The sequence below is a fragment of the Microcebus murinus genome, chromosome 11, assembly GCF_040939455.1.
Source record: "Microcebus murinus isolate Inina chromosome 11, M.murinus_Inina_mat1.0, whole genome shotgun sequence".
NCBI classification, from domain to species: Eukaryota; Metazoa; Chordata; class Mammalia; order Primates; family Cheirogaleidae; genus Microcebus; species Microcebus murinus.
The window spans coordinates 44,264,835-44,284,842 of NC_134114.1; the positions used below are offsets into that span (position 1 = coordinate 44,264,835).

Here is a 20,008-nt window from a genome sequence, read left to right on the forward strand (position 1 = left end):
GCAGGCAGGGAGGTTGTGGCAACTAAGTAGGGATCTGAGCAAAGCGAGTCAAGGAGCGGTGTAGAAAATCACCAGGATCTGGATGAGGTTGTTATTTAATTTAATCCTTATAATAATCCTGAAAGGCGGATATTTTTACAGAAGAGGAAACAGAAGCATGGAAAAGTTCTGCAGCGTGCCAAGTAGATCCAGCGGTGGTGGTGGGGGGGGGCAGCAACGCGTCCCTGTTCTTCCCTCGCCATCTTCCATCATCCTCACGCTGGGCCCTGTCTTCTCATCCCTGGCCGTCTTAGTCTCTCCACATCTTTCTCTTTTCATCATAGTCACACGACTCTTTCTTTGTCTTTCTCTTTATTTCCCTTAAAAAATGGACAAAGAGGAGAGAGTGAAGGAAATTGGTAACCTGATGGACACGCGTTCTCTCCGAGGATGTTGCTTTTAAACTCCAAAACATTTCCCACCTGCATCCTCCTCTCCCCGTCCCCTGCTACCCTCCTACTCCAGGTTATCTCCTCCTCTTGCCAGGAGAGGCTCCTACCTGCTCTCTCTGCTTCCAATCCATTCTCTGTGCAGCAGCAAGGGTGATCTTTTAAAAATGTAAATTGGAACATGTCACTCTGTACTTAAAATCCTCCCGTGGCTTCCCACTTGCACTCAGAATAAAATTGAAACTTCTCATCCTGACCTGCAACCTGGCACGATCCAGCCCCTGCCTACCTCCCCAACCTCACCTTGTCCCACCTTGCCCTTTGTGCACTCGTCCCTGCCACTCAGATCTTGCTCCAAACACGTCATGCTCTTCCCCAGCTCTGTACCTAACTAACTTTTCTTTATTATTGAGTCTTCAAATTAAATGTCACCTGCTCAGAGAGGCCTCCCCTACTCACCCAGGCTAAATTAGGTCTCTCTTGTTATTCTCTTTCAGCCCCCAGAGCCTCTGGTAGGCTGGGAAGCCTTGGTGGCGGAGGCTGGCTGTGGTGGGCAGGCTTCACGACGGGCCTGGAGATTTCATGCGTGTGTGCAGCCCCCGCTCCTTCATGCCATCCGAATCAGTGATTTGCTTTGCATCAATAGCCTGCAGAGGTGACGGGATGCCACTTCTGCAATTAAGTCTCAAAAGATCGTGACCTCTGCCTCGCTAGCAGACTCTATTGCATTCTTGGCATGCACATGTTGACGAAGCAAGTTTCCATATTGGAGAGACCCATTTGTCAAGGAACCAGGGGTGAGCTCTGGTCCACAGCTATCAAAGAAGTCAGACCCTCGGTCCAGTAGCCTTTAATAAACTGGGGGCTTGGAAGCGGACCCTTCCCCGGATGAGCCTTCAAGATGGGGAGCACAGACTCTGGGCTGACTCGTGATCGCAGCCTTGTGAGACACTGTGAGACAGAGGACCCAGCCAAGCCTGGTGTGATTTCTGACACACAGAAGCTGGGAGATAGTGAATATGCACTGTTATAAGTGGCGAAATTGGAGTAATTTGCTACATCACAAGAGATAACCAGCACACTGAGCATTGATTTGTAAACATTTGTTGAATGAATGAATGGATGAATAACTGTCATGTCCCGCACCTCCTGAACAGGGCTGGGGAAGCAAGTGCCCCAAAGCACCACGGTCAAGCCTACGATCTCCCTGGCCTCAGCCCTCACAGGTCTTCTCTCACAGACTGCACAGCGAGCCCCACATGGGTGGCCTGCTGGCTCCCCAAAAAGCTAATATTAAGCAAATGGCATTAGTTTCGACTTCGCTTTTCTCAACACTACCTCTTCTGCCTGCTAGGATCTGGTGGTCTCCTAATAAGATGAATTTCAAAACCCAACATGCATCTTTTCTGGCAACGCATGAGTTCTCCAACCGCACAAACAACTCCCCACCCTTTTTCTTGGTCATCAGTGATGCCATACTCATGTGGTAAAGCCCCCCAAATCAATAATTCATAGTTTATGAGTATATTTCATGAATATACAGGATATCATAAAAAAGTAACATACATTTTTCCTAATAGAATTAATACATTTTCCAAGCAGTTCGGGTTGAGGCAATTATTGCACTTCCTGGGAGATACAAATTACTTTGCCCTCAGCCTCATGCCAAATAACCCCCATAAGACACACACTAATTACCCAGAAATACACTGCCTGCCATAGCTCATTGACTAATTGACAATCAGTTTAAAACTTCAGCAAAATATCTTAAAACTTAGGCTTTGCATTTAGCAAGAAAACCAATTTTGTTTATCTCCTCATTCTGGTCCGCCTCATTGGCAAAGTTGTAGTATGGTTTGTAAGTAATGACTGAGCAGGCTTATTATAATGATCAATGGTAAGAGAACAGCGTTCCATCATACCGTATAGCATTTCCATCTCTCATTTCTGTGATTCTATTAAGGACAATTACCAATAATATATCCATTAATGTGATACAAAAATAGAATGCAACTCTGTATGTAATAGTTATTACCAATGTGGTCCCTTAAACTCAGTGTACAGCTGTCACTGACTCCTTCCTCAGGCACTTCTAAGATGTGGCCCTTGCATGCCCTAAACCCTTTGTGTCTGATCCGAGCACAAGAACCCACTCAGTTCATGCTGTACCTATACACATTCCTACTGCCTCAAAAACAAGTCATGGGCAAAAGTCAGATCTTTTAGAATCATTTTCACTATCTTTTCTATTTATAAGTCACTGTTAGAGACCTTTTTTACAAAGCTATGGTAGCCTACGTCTGCCTGAATCTTTGTTTTCATTCTCTTGATTATTCCAAGAGTTGGCATACCACTACAAACCTTTGCTCTGGATTTTCTAGAATTGCTTTCTTACAGGGAAAGTGCATCTACCTTCCAAACAAATGATTTTTGATTACATATCTGGGGCATAACCCATTCATATTTTGGAGATTGTGCTTGTAGGTGGTACAGGACAAATCTGCAGGAGTATAGAGTGATAGAAGGGGCTGTCACTCTGGGACTGTGGGGCTGGCATTTCTATTCGGCTTGCATCTGGTTGCAACCACAGAATATCCAACCAGGAGTGGCTTGAGCAATTAGGGATTTATTTTTCTCACAGAATGAGACTTCCAAAGGCGAGAAGTCTGGGGCTGGTGTTGTGGCTCAGTGATGGCATCGAAGCGTGAGCCCCTTTTGTTTTTCTACACTTCCATCCTTTGCATATTGGCTGCTTGCCTCCTGCCCTGGAAATGACTGCTGCAGAGAAGTGGGCGGGGTGTGCACCAGCTGCATCTGACACTTCCGTCAGGAAAGCGCAAGCGCTGCCCCAAACCCCCGTCGGATTTTGGCTCAGGTCTCATTAGCCAAAACTGTGTCCCATTGGCCACACCTGGCTGCAAGGGAGGCCTGGAAATGGTATATGGCAGGGGAGAGGACCGAGGACCGTCCTGATAAATAGGGTTTGTTGGCAAGGGGTAAGTGGGAACTGGAGTGGGCCACGCGTGTGTGTGTGTCTGTGCCTGTGTCTATCAGGAGGGGAGGCTGATAGAGGAGGCGAGATCCAAGCTGCAATGGGAGGGATGGGTGCAGTGCAGGTAGGACACAGAGGAGGAAAAGGGGTCCTTGCTGGGAGTGACTTTGGGAGAGGAAAGAACAGCTGCATGCCTTCAAGATTGTGAGAACACTGCTCCCGGAAAATTCTGTCCCAGCGAGCTGGAAAAGGATCACCCCAGCGAGGTGTGTCCAGTTCTGGGGGAGCCCCATCCTCCCCCACCCTCAACTCCAAGTGCTGTCTTGGTCGGGCTCCAGTCACCTTTCTGACCAAAGAGAACAAAATCTTTAGGGGATTCTGCTCCCTGCATTTTGCCCTTTCTCCTGAGCCAGAGATTCTCAACCTTGGCTACACTCTGGAATAACTTGGGGAAAGTTGTAAGAACCCTGAGGCCAAGGTCACACCCCAGACCAATTTAAATCAGAATCTAGGGGTGTGGTAAGCGTGTGCTGATATGAGTTTAATAACAGGCTCTCTGGAAAAGAAAACAATATTCATGTATCTACGTACATAAATTTATTATAATTTTACTGATATCAAGGATGTGTAGTATACAACTTGCAAATGACAGTAGGTGCACAGTACTTGCTATTACAGAACCTTCTTCAGCCAACTGATTTTCAGATAATGCTTTCCTGGATTTCTGCTGAACTCTTGGGTCTGTAGTTGACCTATGGCTGCAATTCAGCCACGATTTGACAAAATCAAACTACAAACGGATGCTTGGCTACTGTCCAAGTTCACTCATTGACCCATGAGTGTAGTTCCAACGTGAATGTTGGTTGTTATTTTTGTTTACATGGACAAATAAGACGAGAGCGAAGCAATGATTTCTGTTGGAACTTTGCTTGTTCGTTAACGACATGACAGATTTCTTTGCTGACCAGTTAATAGTTTTCAATCCTAGAAGAATATTTCCTCCACTTTCTGTGCTATTCACAATGTAACGGTTACAGACGTGACAAGCTTTAAGTTTAATTTGCATTATTAACGTTTACTCCATTACTTTCTTAAGTCTAGACCGGGGGTTGGCAAAGTGTTTCCATAAAGGGCTGGATAGTAAATATTTTATGCTTTGTGGACCACAATGGTCTCTTCCTCCTCCTTCTTTTTTTTTTTTTTTTTTTTTACAATCCTTTAAAAACATTTGTGGGACACACAAAAACAGACTGCAGTCTAGCTTTGGCCTGTGTGCTGTAGTTTGCTGACCCCTGATCTAGACAATGAGCAGCACAACAAATCAAGCCCTGATTTATAGTGTTTGCTAATTCCTGCGGTGTAATATTCCACAGGCTATCAATGGGATGGTGCAGACCATGGAATCGGGAAGAGACGCACAACACACCCTTATTAGGAGATGTAATAAACCACTCAGATGCAATAAGCAACCTCAAAAGCACAGTAGTGAAATTATTATAAAGTAATAAATTTTGGGCACTTATTACCTTTATTTTTACTAAGACTAATTATAAGCTTATGTAATCTGATTTTTAATAATGGCTCTGTTTAAAAATGGACTGAAAGTTCCAGAATATTTGACAACTGTCTTTGTGAGCTGCTGAGAACTGGCTCCAGCACATTAGTGGGTGGGATCCAGGCATCACTGTTTTTTAAGGCTCCCCAGGGCATTCCACGGTACAACCGCTGCTCTTAGTACATCTGGCACCTTTAAGACTGGAGTTGACAGCCCAGGGTTTCTTTGGTTTCTTCCAAATCTATCAATCACGTTTTCCAAAGTCTCTGATTAATCCGTCAAATCTTTTCTCCCTGCCTATCCCAGTAGTAAACTCCTGACTTTGTCCCTCTTGAGATATTGCGGCCCCACCAGCCTGCCCAAGCCTCTGTGGTCTCTCACTCTGATTAGCCGCCCTCACCATCTTTTTTTTTTTTTTTTTTAGTTTTTTTTTTTTTATTTCGGCATATTATGGGGGTACAGATTTTAAGGTTTCAATAAATGCCCATTCCCCCCCAAAAGTCTGAGTCTCCATCATGACCATCCCCCAGATGGTGCATGTCTCACTCATTATGTATGTATATACCCGCCCCCCTCCCCCCTCCCACCTGCCCAATACCCTATTACTGTAGTACCTATGTGTCCACTTAGGTGCTACTCAGTTAATACCAGTTTGCTGGAGAATATATCTGGTGCTTGTTTTTCCATTCTTGGGATACTTCACTTAGTAGTATGGGTTCCAGCTCTAACCAGGAAAATATAAGATGTGCTGTATCACCATTGTTTCTTAGAGCTGAATAGTACCCTCACCATCTTTTGCCTGAGCAATTCACCAACCTCAGTCTTGAATATTTATCTGCAACTCTTGGGCCAAATTCTGGAGCTTTTCTCTGGGAACTAGTGGCTGGCACGTGGTCGGTGCACGACATACATGAGAAGAAACGAGCCTTCCAGGGACAGCCCAGGTTCTGTCATGGCTCCATGGACAGGGGAGGCCAGGTCGTGGGGGGCTTCTATGGGACTCCCTGGCCTGTTTGATTTTGGTCCATTATCACTTTGCCCCTGCCCCTCACCTCCGAGTACCCTTGCAGGTCCCAGTCTGAGTAGCGTGGTCTGCGGAGATTGGAGAGCAGCAAGAGAAGCCCAGGTGTCCCTTCCTGGACGCATCACCAGCATGGCTAGGCCTTTTTCTTGCCTTTTTCTAAGCTCCTGCTTAGAGGCCCCTGCTGTGATTTTGGCTTCCCCAGGGAGTCCTGGCTCCTGTGCTCTGGTGACATCACCTTTTCCCTTCGTCCCTCCAGCCCTAGGTACCGGCTCTCTGCTCATGCTAATCCTCGGACTGCTTGTTCACTTCTTTCTCCACCTTCCCAACAACTTCCCTGTATTTACTTCCCTATCTCTAGCTCTTTTGTTAATAGCACCCGGGCAGATTCAGCCTGAAATGCCGTACTGAGGGGTCTGGGCTTCGTGCTTTCTGGAAGTTGGTAGGGCACCACTGGAGGCTACTGAGTAACACAGTGAAATGATCGAATGGAACAAATAGGTGTTTTAGGAAGGTGCATTTAGCAGAGATGTTGGGGGCTTTGCAGACACCCTAGAGAATTTGTAGATAGCCTTTAAGAGCCTGTGAACACTCTACAATTATCTGCAAAACTTTGTGCATATGTGTATAAGTGATTTTTTTCCTGGGGAGAGAGCCTATATCATTCATCATATTCTCTATGGGATTCCAAATAAGTCAAGAACTCGTGGACTAGAAATAGGAAGACCGGTTAGGAACCTAAGTAACTCAATGCATTAATCAGGGTTCCAGTGGGAAATGGAATTCCCCTGAGATGGTTTTGCTGGGAACTTTATAGAAGGGACTACATTCAGAAGTGCAGGCAGGGTCAGGTGGGCAAATGAGAGATGGGAGGCACCTCAGACTAGCTCCTAAGAGTGTAAAGGAACAGAGAGGAAACTGAGGGGCGGGGACCCAGGACTGTGGGTGCAGCAGAGGAGGGCTCCTCATGGGAGCAGGAGTGCTGGAGGGACGCAGCCTCTGCAGGGACAGGGAGTCAAGGCAGCGGCTGAGGAAGGAGGACACAGCCTGGCCTTTCTCCTCCCACCCCTGGTTGACCATCAGTACCCTCCCCCCCGGGTCTCAAATCCAAGCTGGAGGCCAAGGGAGTCCAAATGATGTGGTCTGCAGGGCCAAGGAGGGGCAGAGAATGTGGGTAATGGGTGGGTAGGGCCAGGGCAGTGTAGACGGAGAAGAACCAGCACTCGGAGAATATATTGCTTAGAAATTCCCGAACTGTCCAAGAAGGGAATTGACATAGTCATGTGTGGTAGCTCCTGGCATCACTCCTCACATTCTGTGCTCTGGATTTTGTTTTCCATGAGACCCTTCTACACTAACTTGGCCCTGCTAGCACAGCCAGAGAAAGAGAAGCGAAATTCAGAGGACTTCGTTGTTGTTACCTTTGCCCTTCCACTGCCAAGTACAAGCTCTTTGACCTTGGGAGTCACAAAATGACTCTGAGCCTCACCCATAAAGTATGAGGTTGGATTTGACGTTCTCTGTGGAGCCTTCAGGTTTGAAAGTTTTATGATGCTTTAAGAGATCCTTTGGCATTTAGTGTTCTAGCCCCTGCTAAAGAGGTGAGCAACCTTCCCTTGCTGGAGTTTTCACAGGCAATGGTTTGAAGGCTGCAAAAGAGCCTGGCAATTGTATCCCCGTCCCTCCAAGGAGTGGACTGCAGGTTATTAGCATTTTATCGACTTTGGCTCTGCTGCTGATTGTCAGGATTTGTAGTGAAATGCTTTAATATACATTTGAGTCCAGGTATTACCCAGGCCGAAGGAGCACTAATTTTGAAGACGTGTTTGCATTACAGCCTGTGTTCTAGAGAGACCTAATATAAAGAAACACATCCAGCAAGTCTGCTTACTTGGCGGGTGCGGGGAATCCAGGAGTGTTGCTGAAGGGAGCTTGCTTTTGTATGCATTCCAGAGATTTAATTTTATTAGCCGATGCAAATGATCTGTTCCACAAATGTAAAACAAAAGGACAAGAAAATGATCCCTGTGTCAACACCAGGATGTCTGACTTAAAATCCCATTCAAATAACCCCCTAAAAATGATCAGACACTGAATACATTATTTTTCTGACTTTGACAAAACCAGTCTGCACAAAGAAGCAGCCCCATGAGGTTATGGATAAACCAACCACGTTAAAACTTCAGCATTTTCATGTCAGTCACAGATTTTCTTAAGGGCCAAGTCACTGTTTAAGGACTAATGTGTTTGGAGAGGGAAAAAACCCTGCACTGTGTTATTAGGCAGAATCCCCTTTACATGCAGGGATTGGATCAGTTTGCCCTGATTGTGTTGCCTGCTTTATTGTCCTACTTCAAACACGGGGCCCTGGGCACCATCTCAAGGAAGGGCTGATTGAACTGTCGGCCTGACACTTGTCAGCCGTGGATAATACAGGCTTCAGTCCGTCATGCTCACACATAAATGAACCATGACAGAGATAGACTGTTGAATAGAAAAAGCAGTTTTACTGTGGATAACCTTTCTTGAATAAATGCAACAAATAATAAAGTCTGAAAAGGGGAGGGAGGAAACGTACCTTAGGAAAGCAGTGACGTTCAGAACCAAATGGTTATTATTTTTTGGGGGGGCCCATCAAAAATTGCCCGTTTATCGGAGTATGGTATTGAGAGAAAAGGGAAAAATGCTATGATTATCATAAAAATGATGACAGTTGAGTCTATGCGGGCTTCCATATAATATCACATAACAAAACCTAGTTACAGCACACCAGGATTCAAAAAGAGGCATTGTTTGTGTACCAAATGGAATCCAGGATTGTCCTTAGAAAATGGTGGCGCACATCTTAATTAAAAGAGCAGAAAAAGAATCTGCAGCTCTTTCTTTATGTCTTTAAAACATTTCTCCCTTTTTATTAAAAGAAAAAAAATATATAAAAGAACTCCCAGCAGATATTGTGGAAACTCTACATTTCAATCAAGACAGTCAAAAGAATGATTTGAATTTACAGGCCTGTAATTGGAACAAATTGGAAACAAAAGGAGAGCTCGTTTAAGCCACGTGATGTGGCCACAGAGCTGCTGTGTACAGTATGCTAGGAAAAAAAATCATGTTTCTTTAAAGCAAAGCTAACTCCACTGCAGGCTCTAAGCAATTTGCATAAATGTCTCTACCATGATTTTTTTTTATTTATGGGCCCTAAGTTTCTAATTAAATACTAATTAATACTATCACCAGAATTGTCTCCCATCCCAGCTCTTCATAGCTTTGTCACTTTGATTAATGCACAGTCATTTATTAACTTATTTAACAAGCCGGGGTGCCTCATGACAAACTAGATTAAATTATCCTCATAACAGTCTCATTACTGAAAAAAAGGGAGTTTTAAACTTAATAAAAATTATCCTCAATAATATTAAAGCTTTTTCACCGTACCCTTAAAAGATAGAAATAGGTTTCTTGTTTGATTTATAATATATGGAGTTGTATAAAGCATCCATTAATAAAATTTATAAGTTCATTTAAGCTTGCACATTACAGTAGTGCTGTAGCCTTGGGTGCTTATTATTTAACTTTTGCTGTAGTTATGAAGATAATTAATGTCCTGACCAGACAGGGACTAAAATACCCACTAGAATGAGATAATTAGAGACATAAATAATGTTTAGGTTCTTGTGTGCTGCTTTTTAAATTAATTGTTTTGTTTTCCATCCAAACTTGATAAAGACGAAAATAAGAGTTTACCAAGAACTGTGCAACGAAGGTGAGATGTTGGGGAGCATTGGCAAATGCTTGCCAGCCTGGGCGGTTCTGGGCTGGAGCTCATTTGGGGGGCGGTTGGGCCCTCACTGCTCTCTGGCTCCCTCTGGTGGTCAGGTCCCGGTGCCGAGCACACCTAGTGGCAAGGCCGGCTTGTTAGTGGACTTGTCTGGGAGCTGCTGGAGGGTGAGTCAGAGATGGGAGCTGAAGGAAGTCTGTTCATTAAGTGCTGGGGTAAATTTCTCGTTTTAGTCAGACTCCGAGGAGGAGAGCCCCAGAGGGAGCTCAACGTGCCTATGGCTGCAAATCTTTTGATGCTGACAAAGCAGAATGCAGGAAGCTGTGGCTCAGGGCCCTCTGGTTGCAAATAAATATGCATACCGCTTTAAATCCTGTGTGCAGTGCCGGCCTCCCCAGGGCTGAGGGTTAAAATAGGCACTCAGCGTGTTCTGAGGGCTGATTCTCTTCTCATTTTCAGTTTCTTGCTAAAATAGCACCCTCGTTAAGGTCCTAGGTAATCCGGTAAGGACAGTAGAGATGTATCTACTGATGAGGCAGCTTTGCTATTCAGGCTTCCTTTGGGTCCGTGGTTGGGGGGGGGCTGTCGGAAAGGGGCGGTAGCTCCGAGGTCATGAGCAGGGAGCAGACACCCTGGACAGACGACACTGCCCTGTGGGCAAAGTCGCTTGATACCTATCACGGCCCTCCAGACCCTGGGACTGCGGCTGCTGAGGAGTCAGGTGGCGATTTTCATCCACGGACCGGCTGGCTGGCGACCTCCTTCCAGGGACCAGCACGGGGGGGCTCCTTTCCTTTTGGGGTCTGAAGTCCTCCCTGTTCTTCCTCATCTCATCCCCATTTCTTCTCTCTACACCCTGCTTCTCTCTCTCGCCTTTTCTCTTTATCCTTGATTCAGAGCAGAGATAACAATAACTCTACTTGTTCTCACACTAAAATAGCTCACCTGTCAAAGCTGCATGGGGACTGGTGCTGTGGAAATCCTGTGAGCAGAAGAACGGCTCAGAGAATCTTCCCGGGTGCAGAGCGCTTCGTGGTCATGGTCGTCTCATTCACTCCCAGCCCTGGGAGGTGAGTAGATGGCCAACGTCTTTATGATTTATAACTCTTGTTTAGCATTGATTAAGATCTCCATCTTTGCAAGTCTATTAGGAGAGATCTATTAGTGGGTGGTGGCTTTGGCCCCAAATAGATCAGCAGTAGGCCAGATCTCAGCTACCTGATTCACACAGTTTTCTCCAGGCAACTCTATTCATCTTGGGCAAGTCGGCCCAATGAAATGAAGCCGAGTGAGGGGATGTCTGTCGTAAGTTAAAGTAAAAGCGCAGTAGGGGACAAGCTCGTAGTCAGCACGGGAAGGGGAAAGCCCAGGAAGTCTTATTTCTGTCTAGGACCTTCCATTTGAGTCCCCACTGGCTTCATTCACCACGGTGGCCTGAGGCGCGAGGGGGTGGAGGGAAATGGTGGCGAGAGGGATTAGGGATGCGCCGTTGGGAAGAATGGAGAAGAGACTTTTTCAGTGGTGTCAAACTTTAGTGGGTAAAAGAATGTTTAAACGCAGATTCCCTGGTTCCAGATTGAGCTGGTAACTCAATCCATCTGAGAGGAGGCCCAGGAATCTGCGTTTATAACAGGACTTGGGTGACTCTGATGCAGAGGGCAGTCTGTGGAGCAGTCCTTAGGAAGCACTGGAGGAGGAAGGGGACAAAGAGAAGAGGAAAGAGCTATACGAGGTGAGGGAATTTTGTCTGAATCATCTTTACCCCCGAGAAAGTGCCATAGCTGTCCTGTGTCCTTCTACAAACCCTGCTTACCCTGGGATGCGTCTCCAGGGGCCACTGTGTGTGTGTCATGGGTGTCCTCCGTGGCCAGAGAGGGAAGTGGGGTCACAAGCACCTCTCCCTAGTGCTCACTCTGGCAGCCCCACTTAGATCCTGGTCCCTGCTGTGTCCACCTGAGGCTGGATGGCCTCAGATTTGTCACTCTCCTGCTCACCTGTTCCCTCTGATAGCCGAGTCCTTCTGAGGGGGGGAGTCTGAAGGCAACTGGAGTACAGCTATGCCTGAGCCAGGGCTGCTGCCAGCGTTTGGATAAAGAGAAGAGGGCCCTATTCCCATCTCCATAGCCACTCCCTAGAAGAGTCAAGGTACCAATGTGGCCTTACTTAAGCTGCCCCAGGCACACTCAGCCTAACTGTGGAGCATCTGGCTGCCAAAGGCAGGTCTGTTGCTTGGGTCGCAATGGGCAGACAGTGGTGGTGCCGTGAGGGCTAGGAACCCTCGCACAGCTCAGCACTCAGTGCCCTAGCTGGGGTGCCCTGACCTACTGGGGCTTTCTCCACTGCATTCTTTGTGCCTGTATAACCACACAGCCAGAGCAAGGCAGACACCACGTGTGTGCACAATTCAGTGCAGGAGCATTCGTGGTCATAGGCAAGTGCCAGGCACTGAGCTTGGTGCTGGTGATAGATGAAGATCAGAGTTTTCTTGCAGATCTGCTTGACTGTTGTCCCTTGAGGGCTAACAGTGACATTGCCTTGAGCTGAAAGGGTAAGTCCAGAGAGGTCACCTGGGAAGGAGCGGGTCCTCCAGCACCCTTCAACCACCTGGCAGAGAATCGGATGCTCATGGCTAGATGGGCTCGGGGATGGCGTTGCAGGGTGATGTGGTGGAGGGAGAAGAGAGTAACAGGGTTTAGGTCTGTGGTTCCCAAACTGGGGTGTGCACTGCACCAGCGGCTCTATAAGGTGATTCCATGGGAATGGGTAGAGAATACCAAAGCACTTATTATATTGGCATTTTAAAGTTTTGTCATTTATGTCTTTCCATTTTTGTGATATGTTTTAAAATGAGGGAAATGTCAATAGTAAAATGTATACAATTTATAAAAAAATAAAGACATGTGGAGGCTACATGTTCAGTGATTTTTCCTGCTTCATTGGTGGATGTGCATTATGAACCAGAGTCGTAGACTGTTGGTTTAGGGCAGTGTCAAAAGTGGGCTGAAGTGCTGGGCTCTAGAGTCCAGGCTGGAAGGGAAAGGGAATAAAACCACCAGGCAGTGGAGAGAAAGGGGTGGGGGGAAATGGAAAGAATGGGGGCCGGATGGGCTCCAGAATATTGAAAGTCAGGCTTAACGGATCTAAGGGAACAATAATCTCAGGAGAGGAGGTTGTGATCTGAGAGGAGGATGAAGGTTGAGAATATCTCAGGTGGGACAACTCCAGGTGACTGCAAAGTGAGGCATGGAAGTAACCGGGGGAGGGAGGGACGAAGGAGCGTGGCCGGGAAGCTGCTGGATGCGCTGTCCACACAGATGGATATTAAAACACCTGGGCACGTGCCAAGATCTAGGACAGAAAAGATGATCAGCCACCAAGACTGAGCAGGAGGCCTGGGGTGACCGTGGGCAACCAGGCGGCATGAAGGAGAGAAGGAGGGATCTATGTGAAGGTAGAAGAGTGACGGTCTCTCCGAGGGGCAAGGAGGATACAGATCGTCCCTTTCCAAGCCCTGGAGAACGGGAGGACGGGCCCCCTCCGCAAAGAAGTGGGGTGCTGTGTGCAGAGTCCTGGGAGAGCCGCGCCCCAGCGGAAACAGGAAGAGAAAGGAATGTCCCGCTCTTCCCCCCAAGGTTGAGGGGGTTCTGGAAGGCACTGGAAAGACTCTTGGAATGAGGGATGCAGCGGGAGTAGTTGTGGAAGGAGAAGACCAGAGTAGGCTGGTGGGAGCCCGTGGGAGAAGGGGGACGGGCAGGCGGCTGCCATGGAGGTCTGCAGGTGAGGCCACTGCACCCCTGCGCCCCTGCGCCTGCCATCTCCAGACGCTCTGCTTAGAGGCCTTGTGGAGTCGATTTTGTCAGCACAGCTAGCTTTAAAATATATATATATTATTATTATTATTAAAGGAATATACAAAGGTCTTCTCAATTGAAAACACAAAATAAGTTATCCGTAGGCATAGACAAGGACGACCATAAACCATCGTATACTTTGTCAAATGTAACCCGTAACTGAAACCCTTAACCTTTTCTGTAGTCTATTTTTCCAAGTAATTTCTCTGAGATTATTGTTGAGAAACACGACTTGGAGCTTCCTGCCACAGTTCGTGGCTAGCGGTGACGTGCGATGTGGGGAGCTGGAGCAGGCCCCCTCCGTGCACCCTGCCCCTGCTGCCTGACGGCTTCTGCGCCGCTTTATGCCGCAGCGGCGGCCGCCACCGCCCTGGCTACCTGAGCCGTGCCAGGGACGCCTTTCCCCACCCCGGCCACAGAATCTCCGGGCTTGGCCGCACAACTGACTCCTGGCTTTGCGCAATGTTCTCAGCTGTCGAGGATCCTCCTGACTTTCACTCTTGGCTAGGTCATGGAAGACATTTTCAGTGTTTTAAAAAAATAATTTCTATTTCAGCTTTTGATCTTTATGAATTGGATTTAGTGAGTCCAAAGCTGGAATACACTGAAACCAAGCCTGGCCACCTCCTGGGAAGTTGCCTCCTTCAAAAGCGGCTAGGACAACACTGTGGGCCTCTGGAATTCCTTCTTTCCATGCACTCGGCCTCACTTCTCCCACCAGCATTCAGAATGGCTGTTCCATCTGAAATGTTTGCCAAATGTTCTGCTCTTCCTCTTTGAACTCCCTAGTAGCAACCTTTCTTGAATACATTTTTCCATTTGAGGCTCATCACCTTTCTTCTTTCAGGGTCAGGGCATCATCTTTGGTCACGATGACTTCTACCTTTTCAAGGCTGAACATCTTCAAGATTTAGGGTCAACCCCTCCTCTTCAAACACCTGCAAAAGCATTTATAAATGAGCCAGTTTCAGGGTGTAGTTTTTCTTTATTCTACCAAATTTATCCATAATACATTATGCAGGTGTTTTGATGAGAATCCAGAAACATCTTTAGATACCACATTTCTCTTAAATGTGAGAATTTAAGATCATTGCTATTCCAGGACAAGTCTTGTGCATAGAGCTTTTTATTGCTTTAATTTACATCACTTCATTTACTTCTCAGAACGCTTGTCAGTTAGCAACAGCTTGATCTTGCAGATGAGACAACGGAACCCAGAGGAAACTTGCCCAAAGTTACACATTTGGTAGTTGGTAGAGCCAAGACTAGATGCTGGGCCTTGACTCCAAGTCCAGTGTTCCCTCTGCTAGATCATTCTGCCTTTCAGAGCTGAGGACAGATTGGACAGTAAGATCATTCTTCATCAGGAGCCTGACCGGTTAGACCTGGAAGGAACCCTATGCTGTGTCCAATTCAACCCCCACCTTCCCTGACATTCAGGAGATATATCTAATTAGGAAAAAAAAATGCAAACTATAGGACTGTATACCTATAAATGTTATCTCTGGAAAGAAAAGTAACATTTGGTAAATGTACAAAAAATATGGAAAAATTTGCATGTTATCCTTGTGCAGGGGCCATGCTAATCCTCTCTGTATTGTTCCAATTTTAGTATACCTGCTGTTAAGCCATCTCTAGAATATTTAAACATGAATACACAATAGAAGATATCAAAGTGTGTCACATAGTTAGTATTGTTTTGTGAAACGTGTGTGTTAGTTACAATGTATGTGTACATATGTGTGAGTCATGATGGAAACCTGACTTCATGCTGTGGATTGTACTAACAAGTGTTGGGAAGCCACTGGCATCATGGGAAGAGCATTGGAAGCAGATTTAAATGCTTAATTCCAGTCTCTGATCTGCCAACAACCACCTGCCTGAGCTTGGCCAAGGAACTTAACCCCTCTGGTCCTCCATTTCCTGTTCTTGAAAATGAGCAGGCTGGACTAGATTATTTTTGAGATGTCTTCCTCTAAGAGTCTGTCATTCTGGTGATTTTTTCATGGCATCGATGAAGCACAAAAGCCTCCCAAATGGGGGTGATGGGTGGAGAGAGGTAGTGGGCATAGAGAGGGAAGCATGAGTCGGGTGCAGCCACGTGACTCCGCCCCATGGCAGCTGCTGCCAGTGTTCATGTTTGCTGCTTGCCGTTATGTTGGTAGCTGGATGCTGCTGCCACTAGAGTGTGAGTGATGACCGCGGGTGAATCCAAATTGGAGCCCACGGACAGCAGTGGAGGTGAGGACTGCCAAACACATGCACCTGGTACCAGGCTTGGCACTGCTAGGTGCTCAGAAGCAGTTCTTAATGACAAGCATGATAAATACTCCAAGGGGGAAGCAAAGGAAAAGCAACTTAAATAGAACAAGTTGAAATTTAGGAGCTGTATTCCCTCTACAATCTAAGTGGCCCTGGAGTAATAAAGACCTTCCTTGAAAAAACAAAAAATAAGGGAGGAGAGCAATTTTAGACAACATGCCGTGTGAAATTCTTAGTATAACTCCTTCTCTGGTGTAGACTAGCACTTAGTTTTCTGTAAAGAACAGGGACCTGTTATCACTTTTCACTCATTTGATGGATAGGATGCAAAGTTAATTTCGTGGTGGAGAAACACCCAAGAGGTTGCTTGCTTTCTGTGAATATAGATGACATCTTTGAAACTAGCACATAGGAGATTATATATACATATGTCCACACACATATATATGGGAGAGCTGATAAATGCGTTAAATACATAAATTATTTATTGGTCCGGGGACAGCATACAGCACGACAAGAAATGAGATATATCTTCGCAATATGCTTGCACATATAGAAATTGAGGGAATATTTTTTTCCTCAGGTAGAAACGTAATGCCAGAAAACATTCTGCCTTTGAAGAACAAAAGTACAAAGATGTTCCAACAATTGAAGCTTCTAGTTTTGCCAAGTTGTTTATTATTCATTGCATTTGGAAACAGGGCATGGAGAAGACCATCATCTTTCCAGCCTACGTCTCTTCAGCACGCTTCAATTTAATGTCACCGGCTAGGTAAGATTGAACAAGAGTGTCTGTTGGCCTGCAACAAACCTGGTTGACAAGAGCCTTGTGTGTCACAGAGCAGATCAAAAGTGGGCTTGGTTGTTGTTCAACACTGTGTATTTTTAAAGAAATAAATCAATAATTTAAGTCGTTTTAGTGCGTGAGGAGGGCACTGAACTGACAGCTCAGGGCCCAGGCCTGTCTGTGGCCCAGGTGCATCATGGGTACTGGCCTGGAAACGTCCCCACCCAGCCCCGGGGAGCCGTGCTCCAGCCAGACTGCAGAGGAAGCACACGCAGCCTGGTGGCCGGATCCCGGCGTGACCTTGGCCGTGCACAAGGCACTGCTGGGCAGAGTGGGGAGGAGACGCACTTACCAGACTCTCCTTTGGAGTGGACAACTGGGCAGGTTTCAGAGGTGAAGACCTCCCTGGTCCTGACCCACCACGACTGGAACTGAACCTACGAACCTAACGTGGGAAGTGGATGTAGCAACTTCTTCAGTCGCTTCGTGTACTTGTAAAGGACAAAACAAAATCCAAAACCAAAACAAAAAATAACTCAGAACAAAGTCTCAACAAACAAGGAAAAAAAAAATCTCCAGTCCGTGCTAACCCAAGTGGCCGTTATTTTTGGCTATGGGCTGGGCTGGTGAGATGCTCTTTGGCCGTCTGTCGCTGTACGCTGCAGTGACTGGAATTTTTTGTGAGCCGGGAAAGGGATGGTTTTATTTGGCCTCTGGAAGGGAAGTTGCTGAGATATGGAGGAAGCTTTGGGTCACAGGGTTTGGGCCAACAGGGGAGGAAGCAACTTACCTGGTGTCCCATGTCCAGCAGGGGAAGGGGGTGGGACGGCACAGCCCACGCTTTGGCAGGAGGAGGTCCCTAGGTGAACACACTGCAGGAGCTTGTTCCAGTCCAGTGTTCCCCCAGGCGACTGCAACGTAGGGTCAACATGGTCTGCTTATCTTCAGGTAGACCTTGGCCACCTGATCTAGGCCTTCTCCTGAAATCGTCTTCATGGAAGTTTCTATGACTTGGTTTACTAGTTACTATTCCCATGCCTTATGTTTGCTACTAGACTGTGGACACTTTGGTTTACTTTTATGACCCACATAGCTTCTACACACAAGGACACTTTAAAAATCAAACATGGACTTGGTTGTCCTCCCCCTTTAAGCTCTGGGTTTTGTGTACATATAATAAATTATTAAATCTTAAGTTGTGTTATAAAAAAGAATGACACTCGAGTCATGAGAGAAAAACAAGATTGTTGTTTATGAACATTTCACTAAAATATGCATTTTGTAAGGCTCATTGATTTATTTCCAATTCGAGAAGCAACATAGACATACAGAACGGTTCATTAGATATTCATTATACCTCCTTAGCTGCTTTTATTAGAAGTGCCCGTGCTGCCAATGGCAAGGTTGATGTTTGCAGGGGTTGAATCAATGCTTGAAACTCATCAATTTCTTATAGGCAGTTTTGGTTTAAGGTATTTTGATGATTTTATAGAAATGTTTTACCCCATTAAAAAGCTATAACTTAAACCGTGGTGCAGGGCAGGCACACATTAGATGATAAATGGCTGTGTGTAAGAGATTTCAAATTTGTCAAATCTGCATTAAAGAACTATATTTGAAATTGGTTGGAAGGTTGGGTGAATTCTCTAGGTAAAAATGACATTTGTTTTATGGATTCCTCTGAAACAATTCCCCAAGAGTTTTCATTTGAATAAATCACATCCAAGTTCAGCACTCCAGAAGCAGCTGGCATGGTAGAGTTGCCTTTGCTGCTTTTCTGTTTCCTCTTTTTCCAGGAAAAGTGTTGATTTCCTCATCTGTAAAGGGAGTGAGACTGGATGACCTGGAGGTGGGAATATTTATATTCATTCATTCATTTATTAAACACTTATATATTCATGTATTTATTTATTTATTTTGAGACAGAGTCTCGCTCTGTTGCCTGGGCAAGAGTGCTGTGGCATCAGCCCAGCTCACAGCAACCTCAAACTCCTGGGCTCAAGCGATCCTCCTGCCTCAGCTTCCCGAGTAGCTGGGACTACAGGCATGCATCACCATGCCCGGCTAATTTTTTCTATTTTTTAGTTGCCTGGATAATTTCTTTCTATTTTTAGTAGAGAAAGGGTCTTGCTCTTGCTGAGGCTGGTCTTGAACTGCTGACCTCAAGCGATCCTTCTGCCTCAGCCTCCATTCAATTCTTCTTTCTTTATTTATTTATTGGAGACAGAGTCTCACTTTCTCACCCAGGCTAGAGTCCAGTGGTGTCATCGTAGCTCACTGCAACCTCCATCCAACTCCTGGGCTCAAGTGATCCTCCTGCCTCAGCCTCCTAAAATGCTAGGATTACAGGCGTGAGCCACTGTGCCTGGCCAGCACTTATTTATTGAGCAGGAGTGGGCATGTTCTGGCACTAAAGGAACAGCAACATAGAAAACCTAGTCCTTGTTCTGGTGGAGATGACATCCCACAAGGAGAAAAACAATAAACAGATGAGGTAATTGCGTGAATAATTTACTGCCCTGAAGGCAGTAGAGTATTGTGAGGGTGAGTTGTTGTGGGCAGGTGGTGGCAGCAACTCTCTTAGAAGGGGTCATGTCAGCTGAGGAGAAGCCAGGAATGAACACCTGGAGGAAGAGCATTCCAGAAGGGGGAACAGCCAGGGCGAGAGGTGTGCCGTAGCACGCTGGGGGGTGGGGGGGACAAAGGCGTGGGTCTTCTTCCCCCACCTCCGGGCAGCTGTGAGTGCTACGCTGCAAGGAAACGACTAAGGCCAAGGGGGCCAGGGGAGAGTGTAGGAGGGAGGGAGGTGAGAAGGCAGGAGCACTGGGGCTGGAGGTGGATGGACACGTTAGAGGATTCCACCGCTCTCCCCAAACCTTAAAGACACACGTTGCGCATGCGAGGCCTTGGCCCAGAGTGCTGGGGAGAGAGCTGGACGGGGAGGGAAGGTCCTTACTGTGGAGACTTGTCACCATCCCACTAGACAACACACAGAGGAGAAAGGCAGGGCCAAGGAAGGCAGTTCATCTAGATGAACCCCTCGCTTTAAGTTCAAACCAAATCATTTTCTGCTTGTTTGGAGTCTGGAGGAAAGGCGGGCTTTGATGCCAGAGACTCCTAACTCCTATTTCCCGGCATTCCAGGCTCCTTCCATCTGGCTTCAGCCCACGTTCCACCCAACCCTACTTCTCACGCCTCAGAACTTCCACTGTAGCCAGGGCAGACTTCCTGAGGCTTCCCCTCCAACAGAGAATGGACTCATCCCCGTTCTCCTCCTGCAATGCCGGGTCCCCCTCTCTATCCGAGTCTTATGGGTCCGTCTTGTCTTTGTGGA

General features: G+C 46.5%; 1 long non-coding RNA gene and 1 pseudogene across 1 annotated transcript; one reads left to right on the forward strand and one right to left on the reverse strand.

Annotated features, from left to right (window-relative positions):
- Positions 1-934: 934 nt before the first annotated feature.
- On the forward strand, positions 935-18,709 carry LOC109731294 (uncharacterized). The gene is made up of 3 exons (XR_002224883.2): positions 935-3,424; positions 10,715-10,844; positions 16,471-18,709. It is a non-coding gene; the product is annotated as an uncharacterized LOC109731294 (long non-coding RNA).
- On the reverse strand, positions 15,163-15,256 carry LOC142874170 (uncharacterized; annotated as a pseudogene).
- Positions 18,710-20,008: the final 1,299 nt, after the last annotated feature.